Source organism: Thermobia domestica, chromosome 6 (assembly GCF_964235325.1).
Source record: "Thermobia domestica chromosome 6, izTheDome1.hap1.1, whole genome shotgun sequence".
Lineage (NCBI taxonomy): Eukaryota > Metazoa > Arthropoda > Insecta > Zygentoma > Lepismatidae > Thermobia > Thermobia domestica.
This window is the reverse complement of record NC_137459.1, coordinates 75,471,565-75,491,952: the sequence shown is the minus strand read 5'-3', so window position 1 is coordinate 75,491,952 and position 20,388 is coordinate 75,471,565. Positions and strand designations below refer to the sequence as shown.

General features: G+C 36.8%; 1 pseudogene across 1 annotated transcript in view; it reads right to left on the bottom strand.

Annotated features, from left to right (window-relative positions):
* The window catches only part of LOC145688056 (DNA repair endonuclease XPF pseudogene), a 52,365-nt pseudogene extending 33,653 nt beyond the window's left edge, over positions 1–18,712 (bottom strand). The window contains exons 1-2 of the transcript XR_014131837.1: positions 18,346–18,712; positions 1,236–1,289 (exon numbers count right to left, since the gene is read on the bottom strand). The product of XR_014131837.1 is annotated as a DNA repair endonuclease XPF pseudogene (transcript). The remainder of the gene's footprint in view (positions 1–1,235; positions 1,290–18,345) is intronic.
* Between the last annotated feature and the right edge of the window lie 1,676 nt (positions 18,713–20,388).

The window sequence follows — 20,388 nt, the reverse complement described above, 5'->3', positions numbered from 1 at the left end:
GTTCTTCATTTCAATACATTACATGTATGAGCGAAATATATCTCATGCCATATCTCAGAACTGTGGGGTGATGTGCAAAAATTTTTGTTTTCTACGCACCGTCATCATTCAGAATCACCTATTATTCTTCCGGAGGTAAAAATCATGTTGGGCAGTGTAATTAGAGACCGGGTGTTAGGCAAAATGCCTGTTTCCTAATGTTGGAGATGAACATGCTGAAGTTCGTTTGTAGAGTCCATGCTCCAATCTCAGTAACATTTATTTTGCCTATTTCGCTCTATGTTGTTTGTATTATAGTTTAAATGCCTAATATTGCCTATTCTCTGTACTTTGTTCAAACAGACTTGACAAACAATTACATAGATTTGTTGTTCGAAAAAGGTTTCTGTCAATTCCTAGAAATTTAAAAGCAAAGTGAACTTTGTCCACATCAGAATTACGCTCTATCGTGGTGTATGGAAAGAATGTCACCCCAAGAAATGTGAGCGAGTTATTGTGACTAATAAAGACTTGGACAAATAATTAAGGACTGGAAATGTGTTCAAAAGTGAAATCGACATGTTCTTGCGTGCTTCTTAAACATGTCTCACCCGTAAAAACAAAGATGGGTACAGATTTTTGAGGTGTGTTGTACAAAGACATAATTATTAATCGATAACTAAAATAATAATAATAATAAAAATTGCTATCATGTAAAACCGCAATCAATAATGGACAGACAAAAGGTATTAAATTTAACTTGTACTCCGTAATTTGTCTAACCATTCGAAAGTGACCAATTAATTTTTTCATAATGTTGAGTGCTAAGTAATGTAAAGCTTTACACTATAAAACACTGAAACTACTTTTACATTCACATGTGAAAAAGAAATCGTACTTCTTTCTTTAGAATAATGTGAACCTTAGAAACAACGATCTGATTGCAGATATTTGAAGAAATATTATTATTATACTAAGCGTGGCTTAATTTCATTGGGTATTTGTCTTTGTTATTTGTGTGCCTATTTGCCTGTCTATTTTCCACGCTTTTAGTGCCTGAACACCCGGTCTCTTCAATAAGTTTATGAAAAGAAAAAGAAGAAAAACTTAGAACAGAAATGAACACGCTGTTTTAACAAGATGATAATTATGAGTAATCACATTCTACCCAAAGTTTGGAATAAATATTAAATCAAGTAACAAAACCCACTTTTGCGGCTTTAAAAACACCACTTGTAAACTGCAACAATACTTACTTTTACTGCAATCAGTGTACCGGATCACTGTATCCAAAGGAACAGCTCCAGTTCCTGCAATGAAGTGAAGCGTCATCAGTAAATAAATCAAGCTCAACATTGATTTCTGACACAAACAAAAATCTACTTACTTAAACAACTTCATAAACAAAATAATAAAAGCCATCTGCACATTTTATACGCTATCAAGTTATTTGATGGAGTGTTTAAAATACACACAGAGAGCAATGAACACATACTGACATTCAACTTTCAACCAGACACAATGGTTCGTGAACGTACAAAACACAGAAGAATATTACAACGAGAGAGGCAAAATATGAAATTTCTTAAATCATTACTTCTTAGGGTAATGGGGAACAAGGTTCTTAACGTTTTGTGGTACGTTGGATCAAAATAGTATAATTTCAGTTCTCACATTTTATAATATACCGACAAATTTTCCTTTTTAGTAATAATCTTCATATCTTCATAATATTCTGTATATGTTGTATGCCTAAACTGACCTCGTTAATCTCGTTAAACCCAGTGAATCTGCATCACATTCAAGGATAAATGCGCTTCCCCTCTAACATGTACAATGGAAAGTTGCTTTCTTATACGATCAACAGCAATGATACGAATCCCATACTCAAGTTATAGGTTATAGGTTATCTACCGGTGGAGAGAACTTTCCTAACAAATGGGAGTCTATCGGCATCTCCAGTATTGGCGCTGGAGCGTTTCAAAGCACGCTGATGGTGCCCGGAAGCCAGGGGGCGCATCCAGAAATTTCTTGAGAAAGTTCGCCGTATTACGAATATATATATATATATTTGCAGAACTGCGAACCTTCGCTGCTAAATCCAACTTAAAATATTAACTTTCAAGTTCCGGTATCCCCAACATTTGACATTTGTACATTGTAATTTTTATTTTGGACATAAAGGGCAATCGAGAGTGAATTTGGATTTAAATAGCATCGGAAGTGTCACTGTTCATCTCAGCGACCCCGAAAACTATAGATTCCACACTAATATGGGTCATTTTCGATCATTTTTAAATATTCCTCCCCTCCCCTAAGTTGCACCGTCAAAATGAAATGATACAAAGCATCCCAGGTCCGAACCTCATTTATGTCGGAAATTTGATGGACATCTGTCGGGTGGTTTAAGAGTTATTAAGTTTTATTTATGTATTACCCCTCCCGTAAGTTCTATCGTCAAAATCTCAGGCCATCCCAGCACAAACCTCATCTGATCGAGATGGGTCGGGTGATTCAAGAATTATGAAATCACAAATATAGTCACATTCAATTTTATATATTAGAAGATTAACGGACACTAGTTGCTTTATATTCTGAAAGAAAGAAAGAGAGAGAGAGACAGAGCGCGCGCGCGCGCCCGAGAGAGAGAGAGAGAGAGACAGAGAAACACTGCATTATCTATAGATGGATTGTAGCTTCCTAAGTTACAAAATCCAAATTGAGAAATGGAAATTAAAATTTGTTGTATTTCCATATAGCATTAAGAACAAAAGGGAGTATTTGCATTTCATATGGATTTAACTCCTGCTCTATAAAAAAGAACAAGACAAGCATTAAATTGTTTATTTACAGTTTGTCTTCCGAACGCACACAACATGGAGGTTCCCCGGAGTTCACTAATTCCTTCCCCACTCGCAGAGCTAAGGTAATCTGAAGTACGATTAGACGTCACTCTTGTGCAGAATACGTCTGTTAGAAACTAGTATCCCAGTACAGTCCCCTTACACTTGGATTTTGCGCCCGGACAAAATTATCTAGAAATAAGTCTATTCAGCTGCTTGTAGGGAGTGTTTCTAGCTACGCGATCCTGCTGAAACAGGTTTGGCGCCAACTTTTTTCAAAGGACGTAACGGGTATTGAATGTTTCTTCATAACGTACTAACTTATTACTTCCGTTTTACAACTTGTTAAAAACCTTTATATAATTCAATTCGAAGTTGCTGGCTTTTACTTTTTAAATATATATCTCTGGCTAGTCCGGAAAGGTTTATGCTCACTTTGGTGCCACGGATGGCGAGCGGTATCATTACAAAAACAGTCTGGAATAATTCTTGTATTTTTTTTTTTTCCAGTGCTAGACCTTCAGTGTCAAAAGGTTTATCTCTTCATTGTTACATCAAACAATGGTAGGTTCGAAGGGGAATAAAATATTACTCGCTATAATACTTGAGGATATTAGGAGTTAACACTAACAATAGACTGAAGGTAGATTATTGGTCTACGAAAAAATAATTTTATCTCATATTGAAAAAAAAAAATAATAAATAAATAAATAAATAAAATGTTCTCCCTTGAGGATGGTAACCCCTTCTGAATTCATCGCTGAGCCACGTAGTTAATATTTTTTCATTCAAACGCAACACGATGAAAGGTTCGGGGAGGACGAAAAGTGTTACCTCCTGTAACCATTAGAGATATTAACTAGTTTGTACTAACAATATATATTGAGAGAGATCAAATTATTGGTCTATTCTAGGGTCCTTGTGCAAAGGATGTTTTATATATATGAACAAATATATATATATATATATATATATATATATATATATATATATCTTTCTGGGAAAATTAAATTGAAAGTTTAAGCATAGTGCTGATTTCTTGAGATACTTCAGAATATACGAGTTCATAACTTCGGCACAAGTGTGAAATTCAGTTAGATTCCTATACACATATGTAGATTTTTTTTTTCTTTTTCCAGTAATACTTTTCTGGAAGTGACTGGAAAATGGAGTTTTGTGACTTCTACCCTTTGCACAAGCACCTAAGATACAAAGCTGGCACGTGTATACTCTGTGATCGACCGTAAGTACGAGGTGAAACTGGCCCACGAGGTAGCGTCGAAAGCAGACTATTTGACATGAAGCAGGTTATAAAAATGTCGAAGATCATTCAAGGTCCGGTATCCACATGATAACAGATTCTGAGGTCATATCATATGCCATTGCGGAAAATCCATCTACCTGCATATAATAATTGTCAAAAGAATTCGGAATGTCCCACTTCCCTGTACTGCGTCACCTTCACGAACATGGGAAAACCGTCGGGAGCTTCCGTATTATGCCACATGAGCTGGTCTCAGTTCACGCCCAGGAGAGAGGATGTGTGCTAACAAGTGCTGCAAAATCCACGTAATGTGCGTTTTTGAAATGGTATCACATACGATGTGAAGTGAGTGATTTACCGAAATCCGAATGTGCAAATACTGTGGTTGGTCAAGGCCGAAGTTCAGTGGCAGTTAAACAGGGCCGTTTAAAGCATAAAATGTGATAGTGGAACTACAAGAGTAATTGATTTCGAGTTTGTACCTAACGGTCGTACTAACAATGCCTACCTTTAACAAGAAGAGTTGGAGAGGATGTATGCTGCACCATGTCAAAAATATCATGAATAGGTGTATCGAAAGTGCGCGCTGCTGTAATAGGATAACTCAAAATCATACAGCTTGAGAAACGCAACAAAAATTCAGGAGTTTGATGGCATCGAATTGGTATCACTTGGCATACAGTCCTGACCTTCGGATTATTGCCGTTTTCGGTCCATCGCGCACTTCCTGAAAATACGATGCTTCACCAACAAGCAGGACTGACTTCTTTGCCTCTAAGAACAAGACATGGTATCAACGTAGCATCGAGGAACTGGCAGGAAGGTGACTGCAGACAATCCAACACGAGGAGCTAGAGTTTGAGTGTTAGCCTGCTTTCATTGTACTGTAATAACACGTATGTTTTGCACCAGAACATCGCAAGATTTATTACTCGCCCTGAATCGACACAAAAATACTTTAGTTATCTCATTTCGTTGAAATAACACAAGATTTATATTTTCCCAGTGGGAGCCCCTCCTCCATTCTAGATCCACCACTAGGCAACGGAAGGTTTAGATCTTTCCACTCATGTGCAAAAGCATGGAAGGTACGGAGGAGGAGCAAAGTATTACCCGTTGTTAACGCTTAGGAATATTAGCTAGTTTGTACTAACAATACACTGACAGGATATTATTGGCTTAATATATTGACAGAAAAAATACTCCTGTTGTCTCGTGTTCATTAAATATCATGAGATATATTTTCCCTTGAGTGTGGTGCGCGACCCTTCTTAATCCGCTACTGGGCCACAAAGGGTTCGGAGGAGGAGCAAAATATTACCTACTGTAGCACTTGGAGATATTAGCTAGTTCGTATTAACAATAGACTGAGAGCAGATTATTGGTCTAATATGACAAGAAGAAAGAAAGAAAAAAAAACTTGTCGTCTCATCTCGTAGAAATAACACAAAAAGAGTTATATTTTCATTTTAAGAGGAGAGAGGTGCCGAAAGCATCCTGATTCTGGAAAGGTATTGAATCCCACGGTATGCCCAAACACAGAATACAATTCATGATCTGGGGTCCCCTGGGAGGAGCTACAATCCCAGCCTTACTTCCCTCACATTAGGACTAAGGCTGCATATTATCGGAACCTTTAATCTGCCCACTGGTAGAAGAACGAATCTCTTCTCCCACAGCAGGATCTCTTCATATTTGGCTTGCCTTACCGTATGAGAAAGGAAGATAATGCTAGCGTAGGATTTACCTGCACCCACAATATTTTTAACTTAAAACTACTTCACTATAGCTCACAAGGAACGGAGTTGTGTAACGCTAATTTCTAATTGACGTCCCACGGTTATGTACTGTAAGGTAAAGGATTAGGATTTCAGATTTCTGGGCTTTCCGCATCTAAGTCAATTTAGCCCGTCACGTTTGAGAGATGACGTCCCTCGGTGAGCACATCATTTGGGAAAAGGGAAGGAAGAAAGCGGCCTGGGACCTATAACTTAGGTACAACCCCGGCATTTGCCTGGTGTGAGTGAGAAAATCCCAGGAAAACCTCATTCAGTATAGCTGGTCTGAAAAAGCTTTTTACATTTTTTCGACCGAGTGCCCCCACCGGGAATCGAACCCGGGATCTGTAAGCTAAAGGAAAAGTGTGACAAATGATATGACTGGTGGGATGAGAATATGGGAGGAAACAATAAATCCGAGAAAATCCACAGACACACTGTAGTCCACCTCAAACTCGCATGTCTTGGGATCGAACCAGGAATTTTCGCACCAAAGTTGGCAACTCTACCACTAAGCCATCGTGCTCCCCTTGTACAGGGTGTCCGGAAAGGGACTGCCTGTTTTTAAAAGTGTACAGGCCTGGTTTTACTATAGTCAGAGATATAGAAAAAAACATGCATTTTAAAGGAGAACTCAAAAACTTTATTTGGTCTTTCTTACAACTCATTCTAACTCAGTGTAACTCCACGTGAGCTCCATTTGTAACTCTTACAACATCTAGGCTGAACTCACTCACTCTCTCCACGTATTCTGTAACATCTGAGGCGTTACTGAAGCAATCGCATTCCTAATAAGGTTCTTCAGTTCATCAAAGTTACGCAGCTTTTCACCAGAATATACAAGGTCTTTCACATACCTCCACAGGAAGAAGTCCATGGGTTAACATCAGGAGAGCGTGGAGGCCACTTAATTGGTCCACCACGGCATATCCAACGGCCAGGAAATTCAGTATCAAGGTACTCCTTCACTTGTAGGCTTCAATGTGGCGGGATACTATCCAACTGGAATATCACTTGAGGTTGCAAATGTTGTAACTGGGGAACAGCAAAATGTTGAAGCATCTCTAAGAACACATTTCCTGTTATGGTTTGCTCTATGAAAAAGAAGGGGCCTATAACTGCATTATGTTTTAAATCACACCAAACATTCAATTTGGGACTGTCTCTAGAATGTTCTATGTACGCATGCCGATTCTCAGATCCCCACATCCTAACATTGTGTCTGTTAACACAGCCAGACAAGTGAAAAGTTGCCTCATTAAAGAAAACGTTCATTAGGAAATTATGGTCATTATCAACAGTGTCCAGAATTTCAGTAGCAAACGCTGCTCTCTGTGACTTATCGTTGGGCTCAATTTCTTGGAACAATTGCACCTTATACGCGCGCAAACGTAATCGTTTGTGTACCGCATCGTACACTGTTGACTTTGGAATTGCCAATTGCCTGCTCGCTGCGAGAATTGACTTCCTCGTGCTACGTGAGAAACACTCTCTTATTGCTTCCACATTTTCTTCTGACACACGCGATTTACCACCACTGTGTTGTTTCACTACACTCTCCCCAATTGACTGCCATGCCTAGATACTGTTGTGAGATGGAGGATCCTTGTGGTAAACACGTCGAAAGTTTCGTTGAACTTGAACAACACTTTTTTCTCTGCAAACCACCACATGCATTGCGCCTTTTCGACTGCCGGCGCCATTTCTGTTTATCGGTGATACTAGCGCCGTCACAGGTAGTTGTTAAAGTATGAAAATTTTTAACTTCACATTTTCTTAACTTTTAACTAACATTTTCTTACTTTTTAATTCATACTTTGCCTCTCTTTAGTCAATAATCTACAGGACCCGTGTTTTTCTTTCTACGATTCTTCCTTTCTCTTGAAACCCAACTCCGATATTGATCTGACTACACGTTCTTTCACAATAACATTACACACCGTGACTCTCCCCCTCTTTTTTTACATTTTTTTCTTCATTCTAATCCGTCCACAAGCCGTCTAAGAAAAAAAATCTAGTCAGTATTGTCAATGTGTATGTCTTTAACTTTCCCTAAAAGATAACTTCACAATCGCCACCAATTCGATTCGGGTTCATCGAGTGGATAAAAATACTTACCGATAAAATTAGCTTAAGGACAAAGTGGTTTCATTCAGGGTTAGAAATACGTGTGTTTAACTTTGCAGAGACGCACGACGTTTGTGAGGAAGTAATTTCGGCACTTACACGGGACTGTGAGACAGGAACGGAATTAAAAGCATGGTACAAATCAATGGCTACATCATATTTTATTTCAACATTGCACTGTCAACTGACAATTCAACGCCAAGTGAGGGTAATGTGTTCAGATCCTATTTTCGAAGTAATGTAAGTATCCTGAGAAATCACCTCTTGAGATCCTATTTAGGTTCCTTAATAAGAATACTAATCTACCTACACACAGAAGAAACTAACAGAAATTAAGGTATCCGATCTCATCATCTATGTTGTCACCAAACTCCTTGAATGCTGTCTCGACAATAGTTATTTCCATTTTCAAGAATATATATCTACAAGCAAAAAGGAGGTCTTTGTATGGGAAGCCCATTATCTCCTCTATTTGCCAATATAAAGTTCGTTTCGTTTCGAACACAAAATTCTTAGAAAAGAGAAATACAAATTCTTCAGGTAATTTCAGTGTGTTGCTGATCGTTTGGTCATCTACAAAGATAAGTACACCTTCTCGGACCTGGTCAAACAGTTCAACAGCATTCATGATAAAATAAATTTTACAACAGAAGAGAAGTCAGAAAACGGCATAAACTTTTCAAACATCCACATTTACACCAAGCACAACAAATTCTGTGCTTCGGTCTTCAGGAAGAAGCAACCTGATTTTTTATCTTTTCTTTCGTTCACAAAGTGCAGGCATATTCGGATCTTATCATGAATAATTTGAATACACTTCTTTTCAAAAGTCTCCAGAAGTGTATCACTTTTGAAAGTTTCTCATCAATATACGACAATTATTTCAAGGATGAATTTGCTTCTTCAGGGATCTACAATATTTCAGACGAATGTAATGAATCATATATTGGTATGACAAAGAGAAACATTTATTAGGGACACTAATGGAGAAGAACCTACCACTTCGGGCCTCCCCAAACATCTGCAAGATACAAGACAACACAAATTCAACAAAAACTCAAACTCAACTTAGGTAAGGGGAACCTAGATCACAAATGGAATGATATAATCAACATCTCAAGTAAAACATAAATTAATGCACACATTAAAAATAAATAAATAAATAAAATTATATAGGCGCATGAGAGGATGATTCAAACAAAACATTGGTTACTTCCTACTAAATCCTTCCTCAGGAAACTAAATATTCTCCAAACGTATCAGAACAACAACCTAGTTTCGTCTTCAGTGGTAAGGTAACAAGGATAAAAACGGATAGGAGAAATATGGTATGTGAACAGAATACACACCACCAAATGATCGTAACGTAAAAAATGGTTACTAAAAAGAATGAGCAGAGCACAGTGGAAGAAGGAAAGAGCTGAGCTGAAGGAAGCGCGGAGTCTGTTCGTTACTATTGTCAGATCTAAAATATACATCAGAGGTAGGTAACTAGATTTTATCAATGTTGTCAAAATCCATATTTCAAGCCGGTTTATATTTATGAACAAAGAACGATTCTTTGATTTTCCTTTCCTAAACCTATTACATTAATTTGCTTTAAATTGTGTACATGTTGTTTTTGTTTTAGGTGAAGTGACAATCCTTGTAACTTAATCGATTGCCTGTGTTCTTTAATTCGTGTGTTAATATTGCGTTTGGTTTGACCTATACATGAAGAGTCACATTCACATGGGCACGATAAATACCTGGCTTTTTAGTGGATCAACAAAACTTTTAAAGCTGGTAAGATGCTTTTCTAAACTTTTTCGGGGATACTGGAAGCAGATGTTATGCTCTGCAAGAATACGTTGAATTTTTGTCGATAATTGTGGAAAGCAAGGAATTCCTATCAAAGCTTTTGCTTGTTTGGGAATAAGTGTTTTCGGGGCTACCACCGATCTGCGTGTTTGATTAAACTACTTTTGTAAGGTACGCAACTTGCAACCGTTTCCTTCTTTTTGCCGTATTTCATATAATCTACCTATTAAAATGCTACAATAGCAATTCAGAACGACTGAACTACAACCTATAACTTTAGCTTTCAAACCTTTGATTTACAGTTATTTGTGATTTCACGTTTATAACAAAGACCAATATTTTTAAAAAGGTGTATTTTAAATAAATTACTTAAAGAAATCATTTTCACAAGGTTTATCCTTTTAAATTATTGTTCAAAGCCTTTGCATTTTAATAAGCCTTCTACGTAATAAATGCAAATGAATTGTGTTGCCATCTCTGGAGTTTTTAAACTATACGTTTGTGCACGTTTATATGTTTGTGACAAATACTTTCGACAGTGAGATCTCGGAAACTACAAGCTCTAGAAAGATTGCGTTTTCATTGATCGATTGCAAATTTTGCGTAGATTGTCCAGTTCTAACTCAATATTTAAAAAACATGGCCATTATTTATTTATTTATTACATTTTTACGGGTACACTGGAAATGTTGAAATTAAAAGAAAAAAAGCATCATATCCTACCTATTATACATTCCAACACCATATAATTGTGTATAGGGGCTGCATATCTCTCAGGTGTTTGTTTCATGGCCAAATTATAATGAAAAACGAAGGATAACCATTTCTCCGGACTAAGTTAAATCTTTATTGTTTGGAGTGTTTTGCCCAATGAACACCATATATCACTGACATTATAATTGATTGTATGTGTAATGTATTAGCTTATTTTAAAATGTATAAAACGATAATCATGCCTGTTGTTCTGTATGGTTGCGTAATATGGTCTCTTACTCGGAACGAAGAACATAGATTGAAAGTATTTGAGAACAAGATCCTGAGACGAATATTCGGACCCAAGAGAAACGGGAATAGGGAATGGCGGAATCTTCATAACGAGGAACTACACAATTTATGCGGTTTATCCAACATTGTTAGGGTCATCAAATCTAGGAGGCTCATGTAGCCAGGATGGAAGAACGAACGAACGCTTTCAAAATCTTAACTGGAAGACCAGCCGGAAAACTATCATTAGGAAGACCTAGGTGCAGATGGGAGGGCAATATTAAGATAAATTTCGCAGAAATAGAAATACAAAGTAGAAACTTGATCCAATTCGCTAAGGATAGAAGTCAGAGGAGTGCTTTTGTGAACGCGGCATTGAACCTCCGGGTTCCATAGGCCATAGAGTTACTTAGTTTATGTACTTGCTTATTACATACTACATGCAAGAAGAAAACACAGATCATACATGAATTAAAAACTGCAACCGGAAGTAGGCTCAAATCTTGCAAACGGTACGTGATATTGAAAAAGTAATCGAAAGAATCTCCCCTTTACGGTATCTCTTGCCGATTTTTACCAAGACTTCTTTCACTTGTGTCTGCAAAGGGACATGTACAGATGTGAGGAATAACAAGGAGATTCATGCTCATATATGATTGCTGCGCTGTGTAGAGAGCTCAGGTTCAGCTAGTCTATATACTAAAATGCTAGGTTTATATGTTTGTCCGCAGTCTTTCGATAATGAGATCTCGAAAACCCCAAGTAATAGAAACATGCCGTTTTCACTGGTAGATTCCAAATTTTGTGTATATTGTCCAGTTTTCATTCAAATTTTTAAAAACCGTGTCGTCATTGTTCTATTCAACACTTTAGGGGCCATTTTGAGCCCATAAGATTAACATTGTTGCAGGCCGAAACTACGGTGTTAGGCAACCAGTACAGAAGTTACGTATGACAGGTTGACGGACATTGCAGGCGTTTCGCTTAAATCTGAATGGCAAAACCTATTGCATGCTGGCAACTTCAAAGGCCTCAAGAGACGCAATGAGATGTACTCGGACGGATATGAATTTAGTAGAAAAAAAAATCCACTTGATATCGTGTTACTTCTACAAATTTGCTACAAACTCACTCCAACATTTATACAGAGCAATTCACTTTTTGTGAGTCTCCTATCCTTTACTTGTGTGAGTAAGGAGACATGCACAGTAGGAAAGAGATTTATAGTCATAAGAGAATAATGTCCTGAGTAGACAGAGCAGGTGCAGCTAGTCTATATATTAAAATGCAAGCAACCTATTGGCACATCATTGCTCGATTCACTCACACAGGTCTCAAGTAATTACTAAGTATACATGTTGTTTGTGTTGAAGTGTGTGGGGGTTCAGAGAAGCGGGATAACCAGGCTAGAAACATTCACTTTCGATATTTTATAAAAATCTGTTTGCCGAACTATTAATATAATCAAACTGAATTTAATGTTAAAATTGAATTAATTTTTCATATCTAAAGTCCATTATATTTCAAATAACGTAGAAATGAAGGCTATATGCCAGTCCGGGGGGAGGGGGCGGGGCAGTACCGGATTATTTATCGATTAAGACGTACTTTCATAAATGTAATTTACAAATAGAAACAACAGGACCAATACGAAGTACGATCGAAACTCAATTTCGTACTTCTTTTTATCAACATTTACGACTGTTACTTTTTAGTTTTCAAAACGAAATAAAAGTAATGATTGAACTTTTCCACTACATTAAATTGAAAATTTGTAACCAAAGAAATATGCAAAACTCCTTGTGCATGAAATCAATTTCTTACCTCACCATATGCCAATCACAGTGATTGGATTTCACTATTTGAGACTGAAGGAACTTGCTGCTTCGTTTAAGCAAAACGCAGCCTGTATTGTTCCTCCACAAACTGAACCTCTTTATCTGAGAAATAATATACTCTTCCAGTACCTTTAGTAAAGGGGGGCACACACAGAACAAATAATATTGGATATCGGAACATGGCACACGTCGTATTTTCCTGCAGAAGGCTAGTAAAAGGATGGAGCCGATACAAAAGGGTGCATAAACTTGACTTCAACATCAATTTCCTCTTCATCTTTACCTAACGCTAGCCCAAAAAACCAATGGTTATCGTAAACACATGCAAGATACGAATTAGTGATGATGTCCGCGATGTTCATTCGAGAAGATGTCTTCTCTTCAGTAAAATGAAAAATGGAACTGAAATCAGGATGAGCACTGATTCGCTTTGTCACAATCGAGGTTTGGCTTAGAGGAGAGAACTGATGATACGATCGTGTTCCAGGAGTTGTTTTTGCACCAGAAAAACGATTTTGTAGTTTTTTGCGTGTATCTATGAGTTTCTTTTTTCAGCAAGCTGAAATTTATATGTTCAATGCGAGATCTACAAAAGGTAAAAACTTTTTCTGGTGTATTTAAAAAAAAAAAAAAAAAAAAAAAAAAAAAAAAAAAAAAAAATCAGAACATCTTTGAAGGCTTTCTTTAGTAAGCAGACGTTTAATTGTCCCACCAATACCATCACATGGGGATTTACCATGGCTTGTAGCAAAAAATGACCATGATGCACCGAAGGAGAAATCCTCATAATGGTACCACAAGTTCATGAAGTTTTTACAATTCTTGCACTGCGCAGCGCATCCATCACTAAAGTAATTTACATTTTTGACATATGGAAATTGCTCTTTCAGAAAACAAGTTATTTGTTTCTGAGTCTCAAACAAATGCGACATCGTGTTTCAAGTCATCTGATATCACACACAAACTAGAAACAGTCAGGTCTGCAGATCCAGGAAGATGTGTATATAGTACTGCTGGGTGTAAGGTACAGGAATCAGTAGACTAGTGATACCCTTGAACTTCGTCTTGAATTATGTACGAATAATTTTCACTGAAGTCCATCAGAACGACGGCTGTCTCTGGCTCGAGATTTTTCTTCCTTTAAGAAATGCGACTGTGCTTTGGAAATAAATGAATGTGGCACAAGCTTTTCAAGCTTTCGTATCAAAATTGTCACGTACTCGTCCAGTGTGACAGTACTTTTTACCAATTCCGTTCTGTCCGTTGATACCCACTGGTAATATGTTACTCCCTCCCCAGGATCAAAATCCTCGAATTTTGCAATCAGAAGCTGCCTCAAATTTTCACTGAAGGGACACTCGGAACAATGCCTAAGCATTCAATACCGACTGTATACAAAACAAACCGGATGACGGATCAAGTCTTGATATGTCTCTTCTATATGACATGCATGCAGTAGGAGAATAACGTTTTGATGTATTGTACACACGCACATGGAATGTATCCCACCAGAACCTGGTAATAGACACCACTTAGGACGTAGCGTGCAAAATTTAGAAAATCCAATTTTAATGTTGGGATGTTGATGTTTAAATGAGTATAATTCTTTCAAATTCCCAAGTACTAATCGCTTCTTCATGTGTACATTTTTTGAAATACTGTTTTTCCAGGTAGAATTCTGGAATATTCGTCATCAACGTAGAAATTCTTTACTATTTGAATTATATCTTCACTCAGCTGTTTTCTCTTTCTCAATTCAGAAATAGCTAAAACTCCTTTATTCTTCAGAACTTCCCTTGCTTGCCGGACGGCATATTCACTCACATTAAATTCATCGACAATCTGTTTCCTGCTCCAAGATGAGGGGACTAAAGTTAACAATTGTATTTTTTCTCTTCTACTGATTTTACCTTGAAGTTTGACCTTTATTAAATCAAGAAGTTTATCCATATCGTGAGCCTTTTCTTTCACATCTTTGGAAATCTTACAAGAATTTTGTTTAGAGACAAGCTCTTTTCCCACAACTTTGCTTATTTTACTTTTCACAGCAGAACTTGCTGAGTCAAGCTTTCTTTTAGCATATGCAGCCTTGCTGTGACGGAATGGCATTGAATTTTAGAGGCATTGTTTTCTTGTTTTTTTTTTTTTTTTTTTTTTTTTTTTTTTTTTTTTTTTTTTTTTTCGACAGATTCTTCTAAAACAGATACATCGTGTTCACTAAATCCGCCCACATCTTTGCATTCAAAGGAAATCCCAAGTTTGTTTCTGCGATTACCGCATATCTTTTGTCCAGGAATAGCCTTTACACAGTCAATGTTTTTATTAATTTCATTAGTAAAATCAACACTTACTTTTCGCAAAGCCTTAGTGATTGTTTTTTTCTGGCAATTAAATGGATCAAAACAACTTCTCTGATAATGTTCATACTTCTTCAAGTAATGTTTTATGATGTTCACAAACACTAGTTAACAAATCAGAACTGATTCCACTCCTTTGGGATAACAATTCTTTCTCGGATGCACTGATAATACAATGCAATTTGACCACCCGTTTATAGCTGTTTTTGTGGCATTCACTTTTAGTTTCCTTCCCTACACTGCACTGTTCTAATTCACTTCGCGACATCATTGTAGGCCAAATTATCACTTGACAGGATGAACAACACTGTCTTGCAGCACCCCCAATAAGTATTCAGTCTTAAGCACTCAACACGACATAAACATCTGCACAGAATCACAGCTGAAAACGAAATGAACAAGTTACTGTACGGGAACAATGCAGAATCAGGCAAGATTAGACATGTTCCTACTCGCATTGCTCAGACAAGATTTTTCACGTCAGCTTGATAGTTCAAGACACAACTTGCATGTTCGTGTTAACTAAACAATTTTCAATCCGTAACTAGTCCTGCATTAGATTTGATAGTTATTATGCATCGTGTACATTCACAGCTAAAAGTTCTGAGGTGAAGAACTGAAATGTACTCCTCTCCCACAGTTTCAAATTCGGTCAATTTCACTTCGTCTCAAATACTGAAAGCTACACAATAACTAAAAATAACAGTGAGTTTAGAAATTCAGATGGAGATAGTATTTTATTCGGGTGCTCATGAAACGAACATTTATCCTTGTGTACAGGATGTCTCAAAAGTCCCCTGACAAAGGGTAACGGTTATTATCAGAGTTACAACAAAATGTAAGAGGGAAAATAGTCTCCAAATGTGTTTTCAATCTAAAGTGTAGGATTTTTTTAAAATCGAACTAGCCCTTTGGGCTGTACACTCTTTATGTACCCAATGTTACATGAAAATGCAACACTGCCATTTACCTGGACCCACAACAAGTGAATGCAGTTTCTGCCTTTTACGCTAACGTGTCGATGGCCAGCCCCCATTTAAAACATGACCCCTATTCAGCATACTTTTACAAAATTGATTCACCTCTCCCAGCCCCTCTACTAATGGCAACGTTGCATTTTCGTTTAACATTGGGCGCATAAAGAGTGCAAAGCCCAAACGGCTAGTCCGATTAAAAAAAAAAAAAATCCTTCACTTTAGTTTGAAAACATTATATTTGGAAACTGTTTTTCCTCTTACATTTTGTTGTAACTATGATAATAACAGTTATCCTATGTCAGGGCATTTTTGAGACACCCTGTATATTTAACAACTACGAACGTAAGATCTTTGACACTATAGATACACATGTCAACGAATATATTAAATAAATGTATACTCTTCAAGTCATACAAAACTTTGCATTATGACTAAAAGCTTGTATGGTTAGGTTAAGTTTGGTTGGCAGGACTTTTATCTGGCACTGGCTTCTCCTTGACTGTTATATAACTTTCATTTCTATTTTATTTGAAAGATAATGGACTGTAGATTTGGAAAATTAATTCAATTTTAGCATTAAATTCACTTTGATTATATTAATAGTTCGGCAAAGAAAGAAAGAAAAAAAAAAACTATAAAATCTCGAGAATGAATGTTTCTAGCCTGGTTATCCCGCTTCTCTGAACCCCCACACATTTCAACACAAACAACAGTATACTTAGTGATTACTTGAGACCTGTGTGAGTGAATCGAGCAATAATGTGCCAATACCTTGCTTGCATCAATCGCAATAACACTTTACGGATGACACGAAAAGCTGGCTCGTTGACCTTGAATTACTAACCGAAGCATTCAAAAACCCACTAATTTTATTTTACAGTCTCTTAGAACATCCTTAAAGTTCAATTTTAAAAAAATGAGCGGCAAGGTAATTGGTCGGCCTCACAGCGATAATGCGCATTATGTAAAATTAGAAATTTACACAAAAATTAACTATTTATGAGTGCATTTTTCACGCTTAATGTACAGCAATCTTGATGGTGTTTATTATTATTATTATTATTAGCTCTACAGACTTACATAAACCTCGGGTAGAAATTTCCAAGTGATACATTGCTTAGATACTGAGATATGAATTTTTGTATTAAGTTCTACGAAATATTAGATGGCCTCGAGAACGACCGCAATGCCTGAAATTCTGAAACTTTGGTCTCGTATTTCTCACAAGCTATTAGGATTTCGGAAGAAAAATTTTACAGGTCTTCATACCTTAGTAGTGTTAACAAGTACACGAAGTTCCATTAAAATCTGAATTGGTGGGTGACATGGCCTGGGTGATTTGACGTAGAATGAGCCTTGTTCCTGTAAAGGGACATGTACAGATGTTATGAGGAGTGACAAGGAGATTCATGCTCATATGTGAATGATGCGCTGTGTATAGAGCGCAGGTTCAGCTACTTGTAACGAAAAGAGTTTCATAGACAGATGCACATTTTGTAATAACCAAGATCATGTACTATTGATAGTAAGTTCCAACGGTATGGACGGATACATGTCAACAACGTTGAGTTGATTTTGAGTTTAACGTCCCTTTCAGCAGCGAGGCTATATGAGACCGGACCTATTGATTAACATGAAATCCGAACCACATGAGCTCCCGCCGGGAATCGAACTCGGGTCTCCCACGCCCGTGTCAACAACGTGTATGAATGCTAGTTAAATAGCATTAGCATTTACAAGTGAAGACAACTGTTATTTAACGTCAAGACTATTTTTACAACATATTTGAAACCACTATAGTAATCATTAAGATTTTTGTATAACCATTTGGATAGTAAATAAGCTGGATGGCTGAAACCTGATATGATAGATGGAACGGGAATGTCGGGCTTGTACACTTTCGGAAGGCCATAAATAATGGGAAGGCACGATGCAATGTATTTTTATCTTTTTCAGAGTTAGTCAACTGTGGTGAAGAATCAATTATCGACTGTACCGTTTGGCACAGGACTGCGCAATGTGAAACAAAATTTCATTTCTCGGTTATTTTCAAAACACCGCAAGCGTATCACTGTTTAGACATAATTACATATAGATTTCCTTTGTCAGCCCTAAAACACCAAATTTCACGTATAAGAAATTTTCTAAACTGTGTAATAAACCCATGTACACAACCTGATTTTGAATACGGGACTGTTTTTCTGTGTCAGTATAAGAATGTGTTGATATTCGCTAAACCTTCATTTCTAATAGAATTGTGCGCTAAACATCTTTAGTAGTACATATAATAACTATTTAACAAAATGAACCTTTATTACAAGTAAGCAAGTGAACTGTTAATCCGACAATGATCCAAATGTACTCACAAAATGTGATGGCTTAAACAAGAAATACTCACCACATCATCATGACAATCTACTACTGGCAACGTTTCTTCTTATCCTTAACTTTCATATTTACGTTTCCATATTCTAACTTATTCCATTCTTCTTTAGTCATTAACTGTTTATCCATACGAGAAGACAAGTAACTCTTAGCTTCTTTACGGCAAGTTTATGTATCAATTCTCCTTCAAGCAAACTGTATACTTCACCATTAGGCGTTCGCATTCACTCTCGTGATCCAATGGAAAACTTCCTTTGTCAGGAGGAACTGCTTTGAAAGACTTTTTTCCAAATGTCATAAGAAACATAGGAAAAATACAAGCCTGAAATGACTTGTTCAAAATGTCAAAAAAAGCGATAACACGTCGTCCACCAAGATTTACCTAAACGAAAAATGAATTATCTTCATTAGGAAATATTTAATCGTAACTAGTTCCAGGCATATTAAACAACTAACATCTCTTTTTTATACATAACACCGAAACAGAAAATAAAGAAAATGAACAATAATAACAAAAAGTCAATTGTTATGCAGATGAAAAGACCAGCAAATGTCTTTCCAAACTTTCCACGAAGCTTCGATACAATAATACAATAACAAAGCATTGATTCTTATGACACATCCCAAAATAAGTTCCAATGTGCACAATGTATAGTCAACTTGAAGGTTTTTTTTTTTTTTTTTTCTTAACTGGTTGTTAATAAGGGTTTATTGAACAATATGACATTCGTGGTCATTTTCTGCAAAAAATATCACGCTTTATAAACAAATACATATGGAATAACAAGACAAATAAGTGTAAATTGGTCGTTTCCTCCTTTCATTAATCACAACCGTCAAAAGATGTTCTCAATATATATGGGCACTGGATTGTCCAAGCACAGCAGGTAAACTGTGGTACAAGTCATGCGGTCTGAGTGGAGAAAACCAATTACAGGAGTGAGAGTATTCGGCTGTTCTGGGAAGCAGATTGGGTGGCGTAGTGGCTAACATATTGGCACAGTATGTCGGAGATCCCGGGTTCATTTCTCGGTCCAGTCAAATCACTTTTCACCCTTTGTAATTTATTAAATACATACGGAAATTTATTTCACTTTCAGGATAGCACGATATTAACCATTTCCGACAGAAATATTTTTCTTCTCCGATATTGATGTAACTTTGTCATATAAACTAATTATTAAGAATCAACAATCGAAATTATGCTCGCATTTATTCTTTAAAGAAAACAAAATTTAGTAAGAGATGCAGAGAAAAGGATCTGGTGATACAATAAAAATAGTGCTGATGACGTTCTGAGAGAGGAAGGAAATATTCAAATAAAGAAATAAACACGATGGAACAAGGTGAGCCACTTTTCTTACCCGTTTATCTATTCCTGAGTGATTATTTCTGTCAAAACCCTTCTCACAGCTACTATCTTTAGTAGCATATACAGAGGGTTGATTAATTCGTGTGTCAATTTCATTTGTTCACTGTGCAAAAGTGGTATGAGATAAACCCTTGCAATTTGGTGTAACTTTAGATGAAGGACATAAGTTTTGTTTCGCCATAGAAGCATGTCACTTGTACTAAAGATTGAAGAGATATAGAGTCAAAGGTCTAATTTCGACTTTTTCCTTATGGGACTGCAATGGTAAGTTCTGAAAGAACCTGAAAAAACGTAAATCGAAATGATAAAGAAAAAGCTGTATGGTATGATTCTATGTCGCAAGGTAACCAAATATGCGTCAATCAAGTGTCAAGATCAGAGATCACGGTCAGATCAAGGTCACAGGTCATCTTGAGGACCCATTTGAATACACTGAAAACAACGCGATGTCCGTACCTCATCATGTCAAATGGGTTCTCAAGGTGACCTGTGACCTTGATCTGACAGTGACCTCTGACCATGACACTTGATTGACATATATTTGGTCGGCTTGTGACATATAATCATACCATACAACTTTTTCTTTATTATCACTTCAATTTACGTTTTTTCAAGCTCTTTCAGAATTTACCATTGCAATCCCATAAGAAAAAAATCGAAATTTGACCTTTGACCCTATATTTC